This window comes from Phodopus roborovskii, unplaced genomic scaffold, assembly GCF_943737965.1.
Source record: "Phodopus roborovskii unplaced genomic scaffold, PHOROB, whole genome shotgun sequence".
Taxonomy (NCBI): Eukaryota; Metazoa; Chordata; class Mammalia; order Rodentia; family Cricetidae; genus Phodopus; species Phodopus roborovskii.
This window is the reverse complement of record NW_026125281.1, coordinates 27254009-27276926: the sequence shown is the minus strand read 5'-3', so window position 1 is coordinate 27276926 and position 22918 is coordinate 27254009.

Here is a 22918-nt window from a genome sequence, read left to right as displayed (position 1 = left end):
TTCATCAGTACAAGTTCTTATTAAAAACAAAATGAAACAAAACAAAAAAACAAAACTGTTTGCATCATGGAGTTTTGGAGGTCTAAGTGAGCCAATAGGCAAGTCCAGGATGCTTTATGTCAATCTGTATGACACTTCCTCCAGGAAAGCTTGAGGGAAATATAGGTTCTTACCCTCCACTGAAGTTGGTGAGAAGTTGTTTAGGTTAGGTGTTAGTTGTTTCTCTGGGTTCTGCCTAGCTCTCCCAGAGAGGACAAAGGCAACCAAGGGACTCCTGTATGCTTTGTCAGCAGCCCAGAACCTATTCTGCTATCTTTTCTGCCCAGCTGTACAGTTTTTTGTTGGTTTTTGTTATTTTTTTCCCAAAGGGAAGTACAAATGTTGGATCTTTAAAACAAAATGAAACATAAGACATGCATTATTTTAAATTTTGGCAACTGCTATTTAATTTATATAATAAAAACTAAGCCATTCTTCTGTTTTACTATTGGGAGGCTACACTACAGTATGGATCATTGTTTTAGCCTATGACTAGAATTTATCATTACAGCCCTGCTAACTCCCCATGGTGGGGACTAGGTAAAGCTTGCTCTTGGTTTGGTTCCAAGGAGTATTAATCAAGGAGAGAAAACAAACAACAGACTCCATTACTTTTTCAATGAATTAGCCTTTTCCATCATCTACCATGTTTCAGGGATTAAGTGATAATCAGAGGAATGATAATACACAGAGTACATGTCCTGCATGTGCTGAGAGGCTCAGTAATGCTCAGCATTTGGCTCATGTTCATGGGTCTGTTTCTGCTCTCCTGGGTGTGCATGAACACCAAATTTTACTATGGTGGGTTTCTCATATCAGACAGTGCTAACCTGGAGCATGTAGTTTATTACTAATAGAAGTTTGTTACTCATTCACATACACATGTTTACATGGGAAATTAGAGGGGGCCCAGCTTTTTCATTGAAAGACTTTATCTGATACAAATGAGGAAAACCAAGTCCCAGAAGGATGAAGTGGCTTGCTTCAAGTTTTATAGCAGGTTGGAGGTCATGGTGGGTACTTGGCTGGATCCTTTGTAGTGAGCATCTCTTCTGTATCCTACTCATGTACTTGCTATGTCCACTCTTATGGTTCTTCAAGTTATTCCACATCAGTGGCATTAGGCATTAGGAAGGCAGAGAAACACTGTTTGGGAGTTTGGGAGGGGAGTGATGTACCAGTCCTGGGCGAGTTAGAGACAGAGAGAAAACATCCAGTAGCCCAGCTAACTTAAATTCTATTAACCTTAATGTTGGGAGATGTCTTCACAGATTTCAGAGTGCATCAGCTGAAGCAAAGCTTTGAAAATAATTTATGGTTAGACTAGATGTTTTTATTAAATAGCTTTGAGGTAAAAAAAAAAAAAAAGACCCAAGAAGACAATCTAAAGTTTTAGAAAGCACATAGTTGAACGAGGAACTCTTTTAAGGCCAGGGAACAAGAACAAAGTAGCCCAATTATTACTAACTGATGCACTTTCCTTGCTAGGACTAGCTGGTTGTCAAAGGTGATTATTAATTCCTTGTGCCATTTCTTCCCTTAATCTCCTGATATAAAAGCCATTGATGAGTAGGTATGTCCCCTAAAGATTTAAAGTGGAGATGATTGATTCCTTTTCATATAGATTTGTGATTCTTTTAAGATTTCTTATAAGATTACTTTTCAAGATAAGTAATAAAATGGCAGTCATCAAAAGTCTCCCAACCAAAAATAAAAATCCCAGGGCCAGATGGCTTCAATGCAAAATTCTACCAAAATTCAAAGACAAGCTAATACCAATCTCCTCAAAGTGTTGCACACAATAGAAGCAAAAGGTTCACTTCCAAACTCTTTTTATGAGGCTACAACTACCTTGGTACCTAAGCCACACAAAGACACAACTAAGAAAGAAAACTACAGACCAATATCCCTCATGAACATCGATGCAAAAATACTCAATAAAATACTGGCAAATCAAATCCAATAAAACATCAGAGAAATCATCCAACATTACCAAGTAGGCTTCATCCCAGGGATACAGGGACAGTTCAATATAAAAAAATCTATCAATGTAATCCACCATATAAACAAACTGAAAAATAAAAACCCTATGATCATCTCACTAGATGCTGAAAAAGCCTGTGACAAAATCCAAGACCACTTCATGATAAAGGTCTTGGAGAAATCAGGGATAACAAGAACATACCTAAACATAATAAAAGCCTGAGTGGAGAAAAACTCAATATAATTCCTCTAAAATCAGGAACAAGACAAGGCTGTCCTCTCTCTCCATATTTCTTCCATATTGTATTTGAAGTTCTAGCTAGAGCAAGAAGACAACAATAGGAATTCAAGGGGATAGGAATTGCAAAGGAAGAAGTCAAACTTTCACTATTTGCAGATGATATTATAGTCTACCCAAAACTCTACCAAGGAAATTCTACGGCTGATAAACACCTCGGCATAGTGACAGGATACAAGATTAACTCAAAAAAAAAAAAAAAAAAAATCAGTAGCCTTACTATATACAGATGATAAATTGGCTGAGAAAGAAATCAGAAAATCATCACCCTTTGCAATAGACACAAACAACATAAAATACCTCAGGGTAATGCTAACCAAACAAGTGAAAGACCTATATAGCAAGAACTTTGAGTTTTTCAAGAAAGAAATTAAAGAAGATACCAGAAAATGCAAAGATCTTCCATGCTCATAGATAGGAAGGATCAACATAGTAAAATGGCAATCTTGCCAAAAGCAATCGACAGATTCAATGCAATTCCCATCAAAATCCCAGCACAATGCTTCACAGAACTTGACAGGATAATCCTCAACTTTATATGGAAAAACAAAAGACCCAGGATAGCCAAAACAATCCTGTACAATGAAGGAACTTCCGGAGGCATCACAATCCCTGACTTCAAGATCTACTATAGAGCTGTAGTCCTGAGAACAGCTTGGTATTGGCACAAAAACAAACAGGTAGACCAATAAAATAAAATTGAAAACCCTTATATTAACCCATACACTTTTGACAAAGCAGCTAAAATTTTACAATGGGAAGAAAAAGCTTGTTTAAATTAAATGGTGGTGGCATAACTGGATGCTGACATGTACAAGACTGCAGATAGATCCATGTCTATTGACATCCACAAAACTTAAGTCCAAATGGATCAAAGACCTCAACATTACTCCAGCCACATTGAATTTCTTAGAAGAGAAAAGTGGGAGGTACCCTTGAATGAATTAGTACAGGAGACCTTTTCCTGAACATAACACTAGTAACACAGACATTGAGGTGAACAATTTATAAATGGGGCTTCCTGAAACTGAAAAGCTTTTGTAAGGCAAAGGACACAGTTAGCAAGATAAAACTGTAACCCACAGAATGGAGAAAGATCTTCTTCACCAACCCCTCATCTGGCAGTGGACTGACCTCCAAAATATACAAAGACCTCAAGAAGCTAGTCACCAAAACACCAAATAATCCAATTAAAAAGTGGGGTACATAACTAAGTAGAGAATTCTCAATAGAGGAATCTAAAATGGCTGAAATATACTTAAGAAAGTGGTCAACATTCTTAGCCATCAGGGAAATGCAAATCAAAACAACTCTGAGATACCATCTTGCTCCTGTCAGAATGGCTAAAATCAGAAACACCAATGATAGTTTATGCTGGAGAGGATGTGGAGAAAGGGAAACACTCCTTCACTGCTGGTAGGAGTGAAAACTCGTACAGCCACATTGGAAATCAGTATGGCGGTTCCTCAGGAAAATGGGAGTCTACCAAAAGATCCAGCAATTCCACTTTTAGGCATATACCTAAATCATCCACATCCATGCACAAAGACATCTATTCAACTATGTTCACAGCAGCATTATTTGTAATAGCCAGAACCTGGAAGCAACCTAGATGCCCCTCAATTGAAGAATGGATAAAGAAGATGTGGTATATTTACACAATATGAGCACCACTCAGTGGGAAAAAAATGGAATGTTGAAATTCACAGGCAAATGGATGGAACTAGAAGAAACTATCCTAAGTGAGGTAACCCAGTCACAAAAAAGACAAACATGGTATGTACTCACCCATATATGGATTTTAGACATAGAGCAAAGAATCACCAGCCTCATTCCACACTGCCAAAGAAGCTAGGAAATCAAGGAGGACCCTATGAGTGCCATGTATGGCTCCTCACAAAAGGGGTAAGGAACAAGATCTCCTGAGGAATTTGGGGATGGGGGTGGGTGGGTAGGTGGGAGAAAGAGTGGGGGAGAAAAGGAAAGGAAAGAAGAACATGGGAGAGCAGGAAAATTTTGTCAGGGGAAGAATGGAGGAGAACAAGAAAGGAGTTACCATAATGGAGGGAGCCAGTACAGGTTTAAAGAGAAATCTCACACTAGGGGTGTGTTCAGAGACCTACAAGGATGAACAAAACTAACAATCTGAGCAATAGTGGGAAGGCTACCGTAAATGCCCTTCCTGATAATGAGACTGATGACTAGCTTATATGCCATCCTAGAGCCCTCATCCAGTAGCTGATGGAACTGGAAGCAGACACCCACAGCTCAATGCTGAGACAAACTCCTGGGGTCCAGTTGCAGAAAGGGAGAAGTGATGAGCACAGGGGTCAACACCAGGCAGGAGAAACCCACAGAGACATTTGACTTAACAAGGGGAAGCTCATGGACCCCAGACTGATATCTGGGAAATGAGGATAAGACTGACCCAGAACCTCTGAATGTGGGTCCCAGTTAGAAGGACTAGGCAGTCTATAGAACCTCTGACAGTGGAACCAGATTGTATCCCTAGTACAGAAAAGGACTTCGGGAGCCCATTCCCCCATGGGGGGATACCCCCTTAGCCTGGAGACATGAGGGAGGGCCTAGGCCCTACCCAAGTGACCTGACAGACTTTGATGATCCCTCATGGAGAACCTCATTCTCCCTGGGGAGTTGATAGGGGATGGGATGAGGGGTGTGTTGGGGGCAAGGGAGGATGGGTGGAAGAGGAAACTGGGATTGATATGTAAAATATTACATAAAAAAGAATAAAGATAGGAGAAGAAAAACAATAGGAATGAGAAAATGAAGAATAAACATAGAATTAGAAGGAAAACATAAAGAATAAAGATAGAGTTAACAGGAATACATCAGGAAGGTGAGAAGGAAATCATTAGTAAAGAAGACAGAATACAGAAGAAGAATAAAGAAGGAATTCATTGAGTGTGGGAGTATTTTTTCCCTTACCCAGTTAAAGACCAGCACAGCTGGAGGCAGAACCCCCTCCCCCTGCATCTTGGGACTTGCAAAAGGGATGTAAAAATGATTGCTTAATGACTACAGATGTTTAATTTGGGACACCCAAGAAGTTCTAGGTTGTAAGGTATTAACTGGCACATGTTGTTGTTAATACTTTCAGTGCTATGGAACAGTGCAGGGGTGAAGTGTGTATTATGTGTATTTCAGTGCAACAAAAAGAATTTTCTGTTCTCTGTCAAAGTCAAATTTCTGATTGGTGCTCATTATAGATTGTTCCATTTGAGCTCTGTTGTTGTCTTTCTTCTGTGACTCCTGGGGACCTGGGTGCAATACATGGGGCTCAATGTATTAATTTAGCCTATTGGATATTTATAAGGTGCTGTGCGTTAGTAAATCCTGTTTATATTTTTGTAGTTCCCACTCATTAGACACTTGGGGAGAATAAAAGAAAAATAATACACATAAATTATAATAATGTTTCATACTAATATAATAGTTCACAAACTTGGGTAAAGAATAATTCAATTTTGCGACTAATATTAAATTCCTACTCTTTGGATTAATATTCTGGGGTGGTTAAAGAATTACTCTCCCCCCACCCCCATGGATTCGTCTTTCTTTATGTGGTTCTGTTGTATTTCTTGTATTTCTTTGTTAAGAAGGCATCTGTTGCCATCTGTTTGCTCTGGAACCTACAGCCGTGTCATTTAATAAAGCTGGTCTTTGGCTGTTGGTATTTTTGCTGGTTGGGTTTTTTTTTTTTTTTTTTTTTTTTTTTTTTTTTTAATATCAACCTGAGCCAGACAGCAAGAGAGATTCTGAAAGAAGGAACTTCAGTTGAGAAAATTTTCCCACCAGATTGGCCTGTGAACAAGCCTGTGGTGTATTTTCTTGATTGGTGATTGATATAAGAAGGCCCAGCCTTGGCTGGGGATCCTGGGAACTATAATAAAACAGGCTGAGTGAGCCATGGAGAACAGGCCAATAATCAGCAGTCCTCCATGGATTCTGCTTCATTTCCTGCTTCAGATTTCCTACCTTGAATGCCTGCCTTGAATCCCTTTTATGCAAGCCTAAATTGTTTTTCTCCAAGTTGTTTTTTGTTATGGTGATTTAACACAGCAGTAGAATCCCTAGCTAAGACAACATTAAATACACTAACCAAAGATTTGAAACCAAGATTCACATGTAAGATAAAACACGCGACATTTGTGTTTCTGAGCACAAGAAATTAGGGAGCAATCCTATTTGAAGTACACACACACACACACACACACACACACATGCACGCACACACATGCACGGACGCATGCACACTCTTCCTAGTAATAAACATAACTAAGGAAATGAAAACCTCTACAATGAAAATTTTATGACATTGGAGAAAGAAATTGAGGAAGACACTAGAAGATGGAACATACCCCGTACTAGTGGATTGCAAGAATTACTATTGTGACAATGACTGTGGTCCTCTTATCTAAAGTGATCTACAGACTCACAGAAATCCCGATCAAGATTCCCATGGCATTCTTCACAGACTTAGAAAAAAAAAGAATCCAAAAACTGATATGGAAGCAAAAGATCAAGATGGCCAAAATAATCCTGAAGGAAAAGAATACTGCAGGAGACATCATTATATTTGTTTTCAAATTACAGCACAGAGCCAGAGTAACAAAAACTGCAAGGTACTGGTCCCCAAACAGAAACACAGATCACTGTAATAGAATGAAGGACTTGATCTCAATCCATGTAACTGATATTGTTATCTGTCCTGCAGCTACAAGATGCCACAGAGAGTGAGTCTGGAACAGCTTGTTTATTTATATATAGCTTGAAGACAAAGAAATAAGCAAAATACACCTAATTTGCATACACTGGTGGGATTGAGGGCAGGCAGGCATTATCAGTTCAAAAGCCAAAGACGCTGTGCAGGGGGAAGGTTGCAGCAGCAGAGATGAGGCGTCCCTTAGTTTATAAGCTGATAAGCTGTCAGCTTTCTGGCAGGGAGGAAAAGACTTGCTGGCTTTTAAAATGATATGACCTTTTGTCCCTGTGAAGTGGATCCAGGTTTCCAAGCAGAGTAGAGAATAAACACTGTACTCCTACCCTAAATCTCAGGGATTTCAGGGTGGGGGTGGGTTGCAGGCACACTCCATGGATGTGTTTGATTCTGGAATCCCACTCCTGATTCTTGACACACATGTCAAAAACATAGTTTGGAGAAAAGACAGCATCTTCAATAAATGGTGTTGGGACACCTGGGTTTCTTCCCTCCTCTCCTTCCCTTCTTCCTTCCCTCCATCATTCCTTTCTTCCTTGTTTTTCATTCTTTTTTATTTTTAAGAAAGAAGCTTTCAAAAGGATTTGAATATGTTATAAATGTACCTTCTTATGCTAAAAACTCAGTACATGGTATTTGAAACATTATCAATAAAGTCATTTTAAACAATAATAGATTCCTTGGCCCGGAAAGATTTTATAATTGCCTCTTGTATCTAAGGATAACACCCATGAATAATGCTGAGTGAAACACCAGAGCTTTTTCTAGTAGTTCCTGGAAGGTACCCAGGGCTTAAACCCGAGTTTCACCATACATAAAGTTGAACTAGATCTTTATCTCTCACTCTGCCTAAGACTCAACCACAAATGGGTTAAAGATCTAAACATCAGGCCTGATGCACTGCAATTTCTGGAATAAAAAGTAGAGTGTATGCCTTAACTTAGAGACTCAGATAAAAGGCTTTCTGAGTAAGACTCTGGGTAGCAGGGAGATAAGACTAATTTCTGCACATGTGATCTCTTGGAACTATAAATGCTCTGTACAGCACAGAACACTATGAATAAATAGGCAAATAAATAGGCAGCCCACAAAATGGGAGGAAAATCTTTGCAAGCTATACATGCCGCAGAGAATTGTCCTGTCTACCTCGGCCAGCAAGGAAACACTACCACGACTCTTCTTCAAGCAGTTTATTCAGGAACCTTGTACATCAGCTTCTGCTCCTCCCAGCCCCAGCAAGCCCTTAAATATGCACTCACTGCCCAATCAGCTCATGCCACCTGGCGATCTGGGATAGGCCACAGAAGGAGGAAGCACACCAGATCCATCACACACTTCCAAATAAGGCTTGTTTACAGCTAAGCTCTGACTACCTGGCATCCAGCCAGGCACCACCTTGAGGCTGTGGCTTCCCACAGAGAATTAGGTCTAGAATATGCAAGATCTCAAGAAACTACATAGACAATAATCCAATTTAAAACGGGCTATAGAACTGAACAGAAAATAATTAGAAGAAGAAATATGAATGGCAGGAAACACTTTCAATGCCTTCAACATCCTTAGCCATCAAGGAAGTGCAAATCGAAACTACTTTAAGGTTCTGTCTTATTCCAGTCCGGCCAGTTATCATCAGAAATACAATTAAGAACAGATGCTGGCATGGATACAATATGGGCGGGATGGAAACTAGTGTATTCACTTTGGAGAGCAGTCTGGAGGTACTAGAAATAGCACTGCCATATGGTCTAGCTGCATTGCTCCTGGCCATCTATCCAACAGTCTTTATATCCTACCACAAAGACACTAGAACATCCAAGTTAATTGTTCTATGCTAATGCATAGTGTGATGGCTAATCTTGGTTAGCAACTTGATTACATCTGGAATCAACTAAACCCCAAGCAGCTGGGCACACCTATGAGAGATTTTCTTGATTGGATCTTGTAAGTAGGGATGATCTACCCCACTCTGGTCCACACTTTTTAGTGGCAGCCCACATTGAAAGATATGGAAAAGGGAAGCTTTTGCTTTTTGCTTGTTTGCAGGTAATCTAATGCGTGTTTTGGGATATTTTATCACACCGTGACACTCCAAGACTATTAATAAAATTAAACCTTGAATCAGAGGACAGCATCCATAGTGACTGGAATTAGCCATAGAGAATCTGGAGGACCAAGATACAATAGAGAGGCACAGTAAAGAGTGGGCACTTGGAAAGAGTCACAGGATTTTTCAATCTGCAGAGGTGGATAGAGAGGGTCAGCTGATTATTCCCCACTGCTTCCTGGGTCTATCGGGTTTTTAACTCAATATCTGACTCCTGAGTTTTTTATTAATAACAGAACAATAAATGTTTCAAATGGATTTTAATAGCCAAATTCTTCCTTGATTTAGGCTATTTTAAGTGTGTTTTCTTAGGGATATTAAGAGGAAATCAGAAAAAAAATCAAGAGGAAAAATGGAACCAATTCTTAGTTAGGGTAAAGGACTAGACCTGTGCTATCCAGTAGAGTAGCCATTAGTTCATAGCAGACTGGACTAAAACGAAACAAAACAAAACAAAATGCCAGGTTCTTATTTGCACTCGCCACATTGAAAATGTCAACAGTGGAGTATGGTTGGGATACTGTATTGTGCAGCTCAGAGTCACAGATGGTTTCTGGGCCTTGAAAGGACATTCTAGCATGGGAGAATATGACAGGAGGAAAGAAGAGAGGCTGCACATCTTCAGCTGTGTTAAATTCTCATTGATAGGTGATAGATATCTACTAGAAAGTGCCCCTAACTGATGGCATCTAGTCACTGAATAATATCCATGATAACTCTGGTCCCATTCAAAATATCTCCATGCAAAGCTTGACTGAGATATGTTTCTGTTGGTTTTCTTTATGGGATGAGTCAAACAGCAAGTTGTTGCTTAATGTCTGCCTTCAGCAGAATGGTTGTGTTGCTTTGAATCATGGTACTGTGGTTCACAGATCACGCAGACCATATTTACTAATATAAACTAAGTGGATAGTAAACAAGTTAGTTAGAGCAACTTTATACATGGGCTGGATTAAACAATGCTCAACTCTAGAAGATTCAACAAGATTCACCATTTGGAATTCTCTTCTAGACATTTGAGAGTCTTATTTAGTTGGATAGGCAGCATTACAGCTCCATTTGTAGGGAGGGAAAATACAAATCCCAAGGTGTGATTGGATATAGTCCTGAGAGGATGTCTGTCTGTTTGAAACTCTGCCTTAGTCAGTTGTCTCATGTTGGAATGTCCCTGGGTCTAAGTGTGTGGGCTAAAACTGATTTCACAGAGTCTCTTGAAGTTTTTTGTGTTCTCTCACCCACACTTAATCCTCCTCCTCTGCTTCTATTGCAAGAAACCCATCATTTAACTTTAGAATGTGTGAGGGTGTTATCTCTAGGAAGCCACGGACCACTCATTCTTCACTTAGCTCTCTGCCTTCACCTCAGTGCTATTCCCCACATCTACTGAATGAAAAGACAAAAGATGCAGGTGGATGAAAACAGATTACCAACCCAGGCCAGCCCACTATGGGTAAATAAGCAAAATCATAAACACCATAAGCTGAAGTGATTATGTATAAATCATTTGCAAGTGAATGGAAGACTGGATATTATCAGGGATGTCCTTCTGTACACATATGCTTCTCTTACTGGTTGATGAATAAAACAGTTTGGCCAATGAGGCATGAAGATAGGTGGGACTAGAAGATGAGGAGAATTCTGGAAAAGGTAGGCAGAGAAAACCCACAAGGAGGAAATGACATGTAGCTGCCAAAGGAGTAAGAGGTCCAGACCCTTCTCTGGTAAGATAAGACCATGCAGAAATACATTATTAGAAATGGATTATTAATTAAGACAGAGCTAGCTAGCTAATAAGAAGCCCTAGACTTCAGCCAACAGTTTCATAATTAATATAAGTCTATGTGTGCTTTTTTGGGGCTAAGAAAGGCAGTGGGACTTGTTGGGACAAAGTAACTCCAGCAACATGAATTTAAGTTTTTGACTAGATTTCAGATTTCAGCCAATGTGGCCTTGGCTTTTGATCCTCCTTGGTGAGAATTAAACCCAAATTGTTCTATGAGAATATTTCCATCTTTGGCCTCTGTCTTCTTTTGCATGATAGCATTTTGAAAAGAGTGTTTTTATGTTTGGGAACTTGTGCCCATTAAGCCTCTCAACTTTGATCCGATGTTACTGTATTGAGTGTCAAAGAGCACAGGACAGCACATTAATGAGAAACGTAATGTCTGTGTTCAACCTTACAGTAGCACTGATGTCAAAGGTTCACTGCAAAGAGTTAGAGTCTAGAAAGACTCACTAATGGCTGCTTCGCCTCCCTGCTCCCACTAATGGTCAAATTAATGGCATCTACTCAAATATTTCAGTAGCATATTTGTTATTGTGGCAAGCAGCAGAAAATCACCAAGGTTAGTACCTGAGAAGGAGATGCCTTCCAATGGCACCTGTATCATATTCATACTGTATCATGCTGTATCAATGCTCATACTGTTGGAGAAGTAGATCAGTGATGGAGGATGTCCTTCTGTATATATGTTTCTCTTATTGGTTGCTGAATAAAACACTGATTGGCAAATCACCAGACAGGAAGTGTAGATGAGGCTATGAGATGGAGAGAATTCTGGGGAGAGGAGGCAGCGAGAGAGAGGCGGACAGAAGGAGACTCCACACAGACACTGGGAAGATAGGACATGCCAAGGGGTACTCTGGTAAGATAAGACCGTGAAGAAATACATAGATTAGTAGTTATGGGTTAATAACCAAGAGAGAGCGAGCCAGTACGAAGCCATAGCCGTTGGCCAACAGTTTAATAATTAATATAGCATCTGTGTGTTTATTTGGGGCACAGCAGCTGTGGGACCAGGCCAGACAGAAACCTCCATCTTCAGATCAAGAATCAGATGGCAGGAATGGAAGGAACTGTGGAAGACTGGACTCCCATGGCAGAACGAGTGGGTATGTTGCTGGAGGAAGTTGCTTTGTGATCACTCAGTTCTTACACTGTCAAGGCTGTTTCTTCAGCAGTGAAATTCACAAAGAAGACTTTTGCTGTGTTGGTGCACTTGGGGTCTGCTCTTTGGACCACTTGAGCACAGCTGGAAAGCTGATGAGTTCTGTGTGGATGGGCATGTCTACTCGTTTGGTATGATGGTTTTCATCCCTCGTAAACACCTGCATTAGGGGATTTGGAAATAGCTCAGCTGGTAAAGTGCTTGCTATATGAGCATGAGGACATGCGTTTGATCCCTGAAAAGCTAAAATGCTGGTCATTGTGGGGCACCCTTGTAATCCCAGTACTGGGGAGATGAACATAGGTGGATCCTCGGAGCTCACTGGCCAGCAAGTTTAGCCGAATTGTTGAGCTCCAGGTTAGGTGAGAGACCTTAGAAATAAGATGGAGAGCCTTTAAGGAATGACACTGGAAGGTGACCTCAGGCCTCCTTGTCCACATATATGCATGCAAACCTGTACATATTTGAACCCAACACCCAAACCCATGTTAATCAACTGACAAAGGGAGAAGTTTAACTTTTGTTCATAGGGATGTAGGTGCCAATCCATGATCAATTGGCCTTTTAGCACTGGGTGATCTGATGGCACATCACATGGTTTGTGTAGGAAAAGAGAAAATAAAACTTACCTCACAGCCAGGGAGTAAAAACGAGGATGGGAGGTGGGACAAGCCTGGAAAGGAGGGAGAGAATGAAAGATAATGAAAGGGGGTCCCATCGGCTCTTTCAAGGCATACCCAGAGACTTAAGGACTGCCTCTTAAAGGTAAGTATCAACCTGGGGACCAGGCCTTCAATAAATGAATGGGCTTTTTATAAGGAACGGCCAGCACCAAAGCCAAAGTAATGAAAGAGAGGAAAGTGGAGACAGGGCAGAGGGATGCCAGGGTAGTTATTTCTCACAGTCCCTGCCTGTGGGGCTCCATCCTCCACAGCCTCAATTCCAAACTCAACTTTCAGCTCTGGGACTTCGGCTCCTTAATGTCACTAGAATCTAGGGGCCTTAATAACTCTAATACACATCCTTACTCCCCCCATATCTATCTTTATAAGTAGCCTCCTTCCTAATTTAAAACTCTTGAGTGAACATTGATTTATATCAGAAACTGGATCCTATAGAGCCCACCTAAACCATGTCAAGAGCTGCATAGTTGTTTCATTTCTATCTTGATCTCATTAGAGTTACAGAAAATTTGTATATAAAAACATTCACTCTTCTAAATGGAAACTACAAGAAACAGTCTTTTAAAAAATTCTAAGCATATGCAGGGAACATGAACAGGGTTTTGTCTGGCCAAGATCTCTTTAAAGAACTCTCCTGCCTGACTACAAAGCATGTGTGGTTGGGTCTACTGACTCTATTCTACTCTAAAGCACACAGAACCCTGCCCTGACCACAGTGATGGCTTGGGGGGGGGAGGGAGTGACAGAAATAGGACAGGCAGAAAGAATAATATTCACACTTATGCAGGCTATCGATTAGCTCTACTCTTCTTGGAGTGGCTAACCTGGCCATTGAGGCTTCTAAGTGGGAGAGTCTCCTTGCATGTGAAGCCACACAAAAGAAAGTAGAGCTGAGGGAGAGAGACAGAGTCCTACCAACATGGCTTGTGCATGGCTGTGGTGTCTGGCAATGCCTAGAACTATACTGTAATAACTTAATTGTTATATTTTCATTTTTAGATTACATACTTTTTTTTTTAAGTAGTCAAGTTAGTAGAATCAATTCCAGTTGGGTTTTCTAGTATCTGCAACAGAAAGAAGACAGGGAAATACACAATATTAATGATTTTCCTACTATTTCATTTTTATTTTTTAGAAGGTCTTCAAGAAAAAGCACTTGGGAGGTGTCTTGGGTCCAGAAATGGTCTTTCCCTCTCTGAATACTTTAATTTATATGCTGTATTATGAAAACTCTTCTGCTCCAGAGAAATAATCACTTCTAGGTAGTATCTAGGGCTTTGACATCATAATTTTGCACCTGATATTATGTATGTACATACATTTTTGGAACACCCAAAGATGTTACTCATTGCTCAGCATCATTTTTCTACTTTATTATTCTTTGTCTTGATTCTATCATCATTTTTACTTTATCTCCTCTGGATTTATTTTATCTCTGTGAGCCTGCCTAATTTATTTATTTATTTTCTTAGTCAAGGCAACATATGAATAAATGGATAGACCAAATGACAAAAAAAAAAGTCTGAAGCTACTGTTTACATTTCTATTGTCAACAGAGAACATCTGGTTCTTTTGAGAAGATATCTCTGCAGTGTGTTACCAATATCACTGCCTGCCTGTAAAAGACAATGTGCATAATCTCACATTCTTTAATAAGCTTGTGGGTTTACTTAATGTCTTCCAAAAATATTGTTTTGCAAGAAAAGCGCCAGACCTTATTAGGTGGTTATATAATTTTTCTCACAATGAAAATTTAAACAGAACAGAAATGTGTGGACAAGTAGGCCACCATTGAGGGACATTGGCCTAAATTGCTGGCTGGGCATTGATCTCATAATATCACTGAAACTCTTGTGTATTGTTTCAAAAATGCAATATTCTGTTGTTGGGGGTCATTCTCTCCTGTATTCTTTCTTCTGAAGGACTCTTTGTACCACAAAATCTAATCCCTTGCACCATTGGTGTTTAGTTTCCTCAGAGGCATACTCTCCTTGCTCAAGCTGCTCTGCACATTGTCACAATGTCACCTGAACAAATTTGTTCATGCATGCGGGATGGTTGGCTCATGTCCCCACTATAGCTGTCTAACTGCTTCTGATTGCAGAATTACCTAGGATGGGGCTCCAAAGCTCTGTCACCTGGTCACCATTGCCAGCACCACTTTTCCTGAGACACCTGTCCCCACTATGTTCAAAAAGGGGCTCTGCTCATGCTTCTTCTCAGCTCCAATATCATCTTTAAGAAGGTCTCTTGTTTCTCTGTGTGCATCACACTGAGTTTGTAAAAGAAATCTGTCCTTGGTCTCACTTCACACACATCTCTCTTGTCTACAGAGCATCATGAAGCACTTGTGCAGAAGTTGACACTGTGTCACACGCAGGTGCTTGTCTTCTATTTTCTCTAAAGAGTACTTAAACATATGCATTGTGTATGTTTTTTTAAAAAATGTCTTATTTCTTTAGAATAAATTCAAAATTCCCTCAGAGAAACTACCAGGCCTTTTTTTTTTTTAAACATTGAATGCAGAGCTAACCACACTGAATATGTTTAATCAAAGTGCATTAAATAGATATGATAATTAAAAGACCTGAAAATTAGTCTCATATTTGCTATTGGGTTAACTAGATGACTTTAGACTCTTCACCATTTTATTTTTTTTAAATTTTTGAGTTATTTAATGTCTTATTCAAAATAAGGAAAAAAAAATAGATTGCCAAAGACTTTCTTAAAAGCAAACCATACACAGGCAGCCAAAGGAATGTCTGTGAGTGATGAGGGGCATGGTTTTAGAAATGCAATTTACTTCCAAGAGGTCTCAACTAAATATGAATTTTTAGGCTCCTGGTGATTTAATGTGGCCAGAAAACTGAATTCTAGTCAATGAGTTATATCATTTGTCTGTGCTCAGTTATAAACTGTACTGATTTCTCTATGTGTTGGTGGAATTCATGGAATTTGTGGAACCTGGGGTGGATGGGGAAAAACACAGGAATTTCCACTCTCTGGAATGGTACATTTATTGTACTTCCAAGCCATTTTACCTGTGCTTCAGAACTGAGCTCTGCCTAATGGAATGTGAATAGAACTCAAGTGTTCCATGTCTTTACCTGGTCTATAAAATCTACTCATTCATATCTTCCCACTCATCCTATTTTCTGACGACAAATTTCCATGAACTGTGAGGAGCATAGAACCACAAGATGGAAGTACCAGGGAATGTCACAGAACACTGGACATTTATCCATCCTCAAAGTTAGGTGGGTGAGAAACTGAGATTTCAGAGTGTTTCCCTTTTAAGACTTAGAACTATTTACTTTAAGGAATACACATCTTACAGGCTTACTACTCCAGCTCATAGACATAGCTTTTTCTACCTACATGTTTGCCTTCAAGATTTTTTGTTCAATAATGAAAAAGCTTTGAAGGTGGGGTTTAAATGAGTTCACCAGACCCAAGAGAAATGATAATTAATTATTTATTAGGGAAGCACTTACACCTATAAGAGTAAATAACTGCCACCATCTTCCTGCTCCAGGAGATTCAGTCTCTACCCTTCCCATGCTCTCCATGACCAAAGAGAGTGAACACCCCCAGCTCCTCTACCTTAAAAGGGTCACATCACCACCTGAAAAGATACCCAAAAGGGTGTGGCCACAACTACAATTTCACTGGCAAGGCAAGATGTCACTACAGAGCTTTGGTCACTTTACAGAACAACCTAGACTGTAAGCTCAATGGAAAGCATGGACATACCTGTCCTATTTCCACTCAATACAGTTCTAACCACATAAGAGATGCACATAGTAGATGCATTCTTTGGTATCCATGGTGATGGGTTCTGGGATGTCCTACAGATACCAACTCTAGGATGCTCAAATGTCTTAGATAAAATGGTGTAGTATTTATTCACATAGAACCTGTATATATCTTCCTCTATGTATTTAGTCTTCAGCTTACTTATTTTAATACAATGTAAATAGCTATTAAACAACATTGTTTAGTGAATAAGACAGAAAGTCTACACATGTTTAGCACAGATGTAATTTTGCTACTAAACATTTTTCATACATTGGTTAGATCACTGATATGGAATCTGCAGTTTTGGATGGCCAACAGTACTTTTAGGAAAAAACAAAAACAAAAAACACAACAGTCCTTTTAAGCGATCATGTTGAAAGTACATGTGGGGTTTTCTGGCTTATTTTGTGTCTGGTCCAAGTCATACATACTCAAGTACTGCAAATTTATTAAAATATCTTTATGAAGAAAACCCAAGAACACTACCTTTGATGAGCTAAAGTGAAAATAAATAAATTCGGACTTGTTTTTTATTTTAAATGTTAGATAATTTTACAATGTGAGGAATTAACAACATGTCTAAAACTGAACTTGGCACTAAACTAAACAAAAACCAGAAACAACTCCTCAAAGATACATCCTCTGCTTATTTGGCTGTTATAAAGCCCTTGCCTCTTGGGTAGACAGTAGTAAGCCAATAATCGACTATATCGAGAAATGAAGCTTGGGGCCACCCTCACTATAATTGAATTCTATAAAATCATTACCTGGGTCTCCATCAGCATATAGCACATGGATTTTTTAAGTAACTATATGACCCTCACTTTGTTACCAAATCAAGATTGCACTGTTGTTATCTGAGAAGCTTCACTCCTGGTTCGTGGCTTACTTGGCTATAGGGTAGTTGTTTCCATGGAAATAATGGTGGAAGTAGCTCAACATGCCTGAGTTGTTAGAACTGTCAGAAGAACCCATGGGGCAGCTGTTCTCATCCTTGTCTTTAGAGTCGGTCGCTAGTAGAAAAACAATTGCAGGACACCATGAAGTCTGGACAGATCCCCCAGCTACAGACATGCAGACAACTGAGGAAAATGGAATTTTTCTAAATGTAGCAATTAACTGAAAATCTGATTGCATGTCTTTGGTCCAATTTCATGCAATTTTGTTAAAATTGAAGCAGCTCCTGAAATTCCCATTTAATTGACACTACTATGCTTAACATAATAGTTGTTCTATCTGGAAATAAATGACTTTTGAAGATATGATTATGTACGGATTATGAAAAACTTTATATTTTGTTATTTGAGAAAGAGAAAACCTGAATACTTTTGTGAAGTTTATCAGTGGAAAAATTCTTCTTAAATATTTAAAGGTAAGTTGAGAAATCAATGTATTTTTGTGTGTCTTTGTATGACCAGATTCTGCTAGTAACTTAGTAGGAGAATTAATTGGCTGTGGTGTCTGCCACTTTTACTCCTAATTCACTAAGTTTAGACAACAGGTATAAAAACTGAAGTGCATTTGGACAGAGATGGCTTTAAAGCTCTCGTTAGACTGAAGATGCTTACTGAAGTAATCAGTAAATGTAGCTAAAACTGACAGGGCACTTTCTGTCAACAAATATACACTGCACTGTGTGAGAAATGGATGTCTTATTGAAATAGAATTCATATATCCCAGTCATTTCAAATCATTTAAAACATCATAATAGAGTCTAAAGTTGTTCTCCAGTGATTCAGAAATAAGGCCATACATCCAAGAAGGAATGGGCATGAACATGGTTAAAACATATTGTACAAAATTCTTAAGGAAATAATGAAAATTTTTAAAAATCTTTAAAAATTTGTGTTTGACATGGCAGCCTACAGAATCAGAAAGATCTTCAACAACCCCACACCTGACAGAGGACTGATCTCCAAAATATACTAAGTACTCAAGAAACTAGACATCAAAATATCAAATAATCCAATTAAAAATGGGGTACAAATCTAAACAGAGAATTCTCAACAGAAGAATCTCAAATGGCTGAATTTAAGAAATTGCTCAACATCCTTAGTCATAAAGGAAATATAACTCAAAATGACTCAGAGATACCATCTTATACCTATCAGAATGTCTAAAAAAAAAAAAAAAAGAAACAAAACCCCCCAAAAAACAAAACAAAAAAACCCCCAAAAAAACAAAACAAACAAACAAAAACTAATGACAGCTTATGCTAGAGAGGGTGTGGAATAAGAGGAACACTCCTCCACTGCTGGTGGGAGAACTATACAAACTTATACAGCCACCTTGGAAACCAGTATGGTGGTTTTCCAGAAAATTGGGACCCAATCTATGTTACGAGCAGTTTTCCTACCAGCCTGGTCCCACTGCTGCATCAGCCCCAAATAACACACAGATACACTGTATTAGATATAAGGCTGTTAGCCTGCTACTAGCATTTCTTATTGACTAGCTCTGTCTTAAATATTAACCCATGTCTATCAATCTAAGTATTTCCATGTGGTCTTATCGTACCAGAGAGAGGTCCTGGACCTCTACTTTCTCCATCCTACATGTTGAATCTCCTCCTACCTCTCCCTGACTCCTCCTTGTCTCCTAGTCCCACCTATCTTGCTTTCCTATTGGCCAACGTTGCTTTATTCATTAATCAGTATGAGAAACATTTACAGAATGACATCTCCTATCAAATCTACCTTAAGACCAGTGATAACCACTGTTGGGCCTGTACTCAAAGGATGCTTAATCATACCACCTGGAAACTTGCTTAACTATGTTCATAGTAGCATTGTTTATAATAGCCAGAATCTGGAAACAACCTAGATGCCCCTCAACTGAAGAATGGATGAAGAAAATATGGTACATTTATACACAGTGTACAAAACAATGACATCATGTAATTTGCAGAAAAATTGATGGAACTAGAAAAGAAATCATCCTGAGTGAGGTAAACCATACCCAGAAATCAAACACAGTATGTACTCACTCAAATGGATATTAGATGTAAAACAAAAGATAACCAGGCTACAATCCACAGACCCAGAGAACCTGGGTAATAAAGATGATCCTAAGAGGGATATACGGATTTCCCTGTGAAGGGGAAATAGATGAGATCTCTTGGGCAAACTGGGGGCATGGAGGGTGGAGGGGATGGGGTGATGGGAACATAGGTATCTGGATGGTCCAGTTTGGGGGAGGGCAGAGAGGGAGAGCAGTGAAAGATATTTTGATAGAGTGAGCCATTATGGGATCAGGGAAAAACCTGTTGTTAGTAATCCACAAGAATGACTTTAGTTAAGATCCTAACAATAGTGGAGAGAGTCCCTGAACTGGCCTTCCCCTGTAATCAGATTGGTGACCACCATAATTGTCAGCATAGAACCGTCACCCAATAACTGATGGAAGCAGATTCAGAGATCCGCATACAAGCACTGGGCTGAGCTCTAGGAATCCAGTTGAAGAGACGTAGGAGGGATTATATGTGCAATTGGGGTGTGTGTGTGTCAAGATCATGATGGGGAAATCTCCAGAGACAGCTGACCTGAGGTCATGAGAGCTCACAGATTCTAGACAGCTAGGGAGCCATTATGGGACCTATGCCCTTTGCATGTGGGCCACAGTTGTGTAGCTTGGTCTGCTTGTGGGTCCCCTAGCAGAGGGACCAGGACCTATCCCTGTTGTATGAACTGACTTTTTGAAATCTATTCCCTATGATGGGATGCCTTGCTCAGCCTTAAGGCTAGGGAGAGGAGCTTGGTCCTGCCTCAAGTTTATATGCCATGCTTTGTTGACTCCCATGGGAGGTCTTACCCTTTCTGAGGAGTTGAAGGGGGGGCTTGAAAGGTGGCGTGTCTGGGAGGCAACAGGGGGAGAGGAAACTGTGGTTAGTATGTAAAAATAAATTAAAAATTAATAAAAATATAGATTAGATCATATAGATATACAGAATTTTATATAGACAGCTACTTTTCCTGATTACTTTTTGTGTCCATTTTATCAACTCAATTAGAATAAAGGTGTTAATAATGTCTTATTTAAAGAAAAAGAAAAAAAATTGTGTGTGACAACATCACAAAAGTAGAGGAATATGATTCTAGTAATTTGAAAACTTAAATGGCTTAATCTTTGAAAATGAACTATTATGTTTATTTGTATGTTAATTTATGAATAGCATTAATACAAAAATAACTCTCTTTTTTGAAAAACTAATGTTACCTTCATTCACAATGTGTCCTTTTTTCCATTTAACAAAAGACATTTACCTATTTTATTTTTGAGATTATAATATGATTAAAAACAAAATAATTTCTTTAGTTGGGTTGAGGACTTGTAGATTTTCCCCATCTACCTTTACATGTTTATTGTTGCTATCTTTGTTCCACTCATATTTAGGTAGTCATGTTGGTGAGACTTTATGGGTATAGCTTCTGACATTACTCGGTGACCACAGTCTCTCAGCAAACTCCCTGATTCTTTTTCACATCCTCTTTCATAATGCTTCCTGAGCCTTAGATATGAGTGTTTTGTTGGGCTGGGACTCCACAACTTTGATTGACTATGATTTTCTGTAGTGGCATTTATCCATTGCAAAGGGAAGTTCCTTGATGAGGGATGAGGACTACACTTACTGTGGGTAAAAGTACTAATGCTCAGCTTGTCATTAGGGATTAATTGACCTTTCATGGTACTGAAGGTCCTATGCAAATCTCCAAAGAAGGGAGACAACCAGCAGTCCTACCCAGCTATGATGTCTGTGAATCACATCAATGACCATCATGCCATAATAATCATAAGGGTGCTGTTATGCACACATACTTTGATGGTAACCAACAACTCTGTAGTTGAACTTAAGAAGGAAAACATGCCTAGTACTAGAAACCTAGGTGATGTGGGATGTTCTTCAGTAAGCTTCAAATATGTGTTGGTTGATGAGTAAAACTGTTTCAGCCAACGGACAGGCAGAATTTAGCTAGGTGGGAATTGTGAACAAGAAGACAGGGAAAGGAAGAAAAAGGATGGATACCATGTAGCCATTGGGGAGAGCATCACCAGTAAGCCAAGCCAAGTGGACATACACAGATTAATAGAAACGTGTTAATAATTAAGGGAGAGCTAGTCAATAGAAACCAAAGCAATTGGCTAAACAATTGTAACTGATACTGTCTCAGAATGGTTATTTCTTAAGCAGCTGTGGGACCTGGTAGGCAGAAGAAAGCCAGTCCAGTCAGACTGACACAGATGGAGAAAATCTTCCTACACCTAAACAACTATTCCATGTTGGTGAAATCATGGATATTGGAGGAAAATGTTCAACCACAACTTTAGTAAACCAATGTAATCCACAATGACTCTTCTTTAAAGAAAATAGGAGATAATTTCTTCTGAGTCAAAAAGTCAATGGCCTTGGCCAGGAACATGGATTCAAGTTACACCAAATGACCTATTGTGGTGAGAAATAGATGACTTTTACAGTCACACAGCAAGTGAAAGTTATAAATCAACAAATTGGTGGAAGCATCAGGTAGTTGGTATTCATCAACACAGGGAACCCTATAGGCATCAGATACTAAGTTCAATAATTCTTAGTGCTGGAGTTGGTGGGGGGTAGAGGACACTAAGTATAGTAATGGCTTCTGCAAAGTTCTGCTCACAAGAATGTTAGGCCATATGTAAACATTTATGTAAACAACTATAAAGGGACCTGAAGTAGCCTAGGATCATTTGGCTCTTAGATAGTGAGTCTCATTCTTTTATATCACATGCTCTATTCAGCTAAGGTCAATCAGCAAGATATAATAGACACTATTAAAGAACGATATAATAGATTTGATAATATTAACAAGTAAATCTCATGGAGGGAATTAGATTGAAATGATTTATCAGCAGTCTTGGATGGGGAAAATCCTGTTCTAATCTAAAATGGTTAAAGCATATATGTATAAATTAGAATTGAAAAATACATAGCCTGTACTCACAAAGAATAAAATATGTGTGTTAGTTAAAGCTCGGCCAATGATCAAGGGCAGCATTTGATCATATTAGCATCTATCACAATCTTTAAAAGCAGGTAACACAGTACTTTGAGTATGCCTGAGCTTTGTCACAGACTATAGAAATTCTGACCAGAGCACAATAGAGTTTGTTGATATTTCCCCGGCTATTTGATTATCTTACCTTGCACAGGATGCCAATTCACTTTATTTTTGTGTTAATGATTGCTTTTTAAAAAATATTCAAGTCAGTACTCAGGATATTGTAGCTATTGATATTTAAATTTAATATCCTTATAGGACACTACTGAATTCATTATTTAGCCATCTGGTT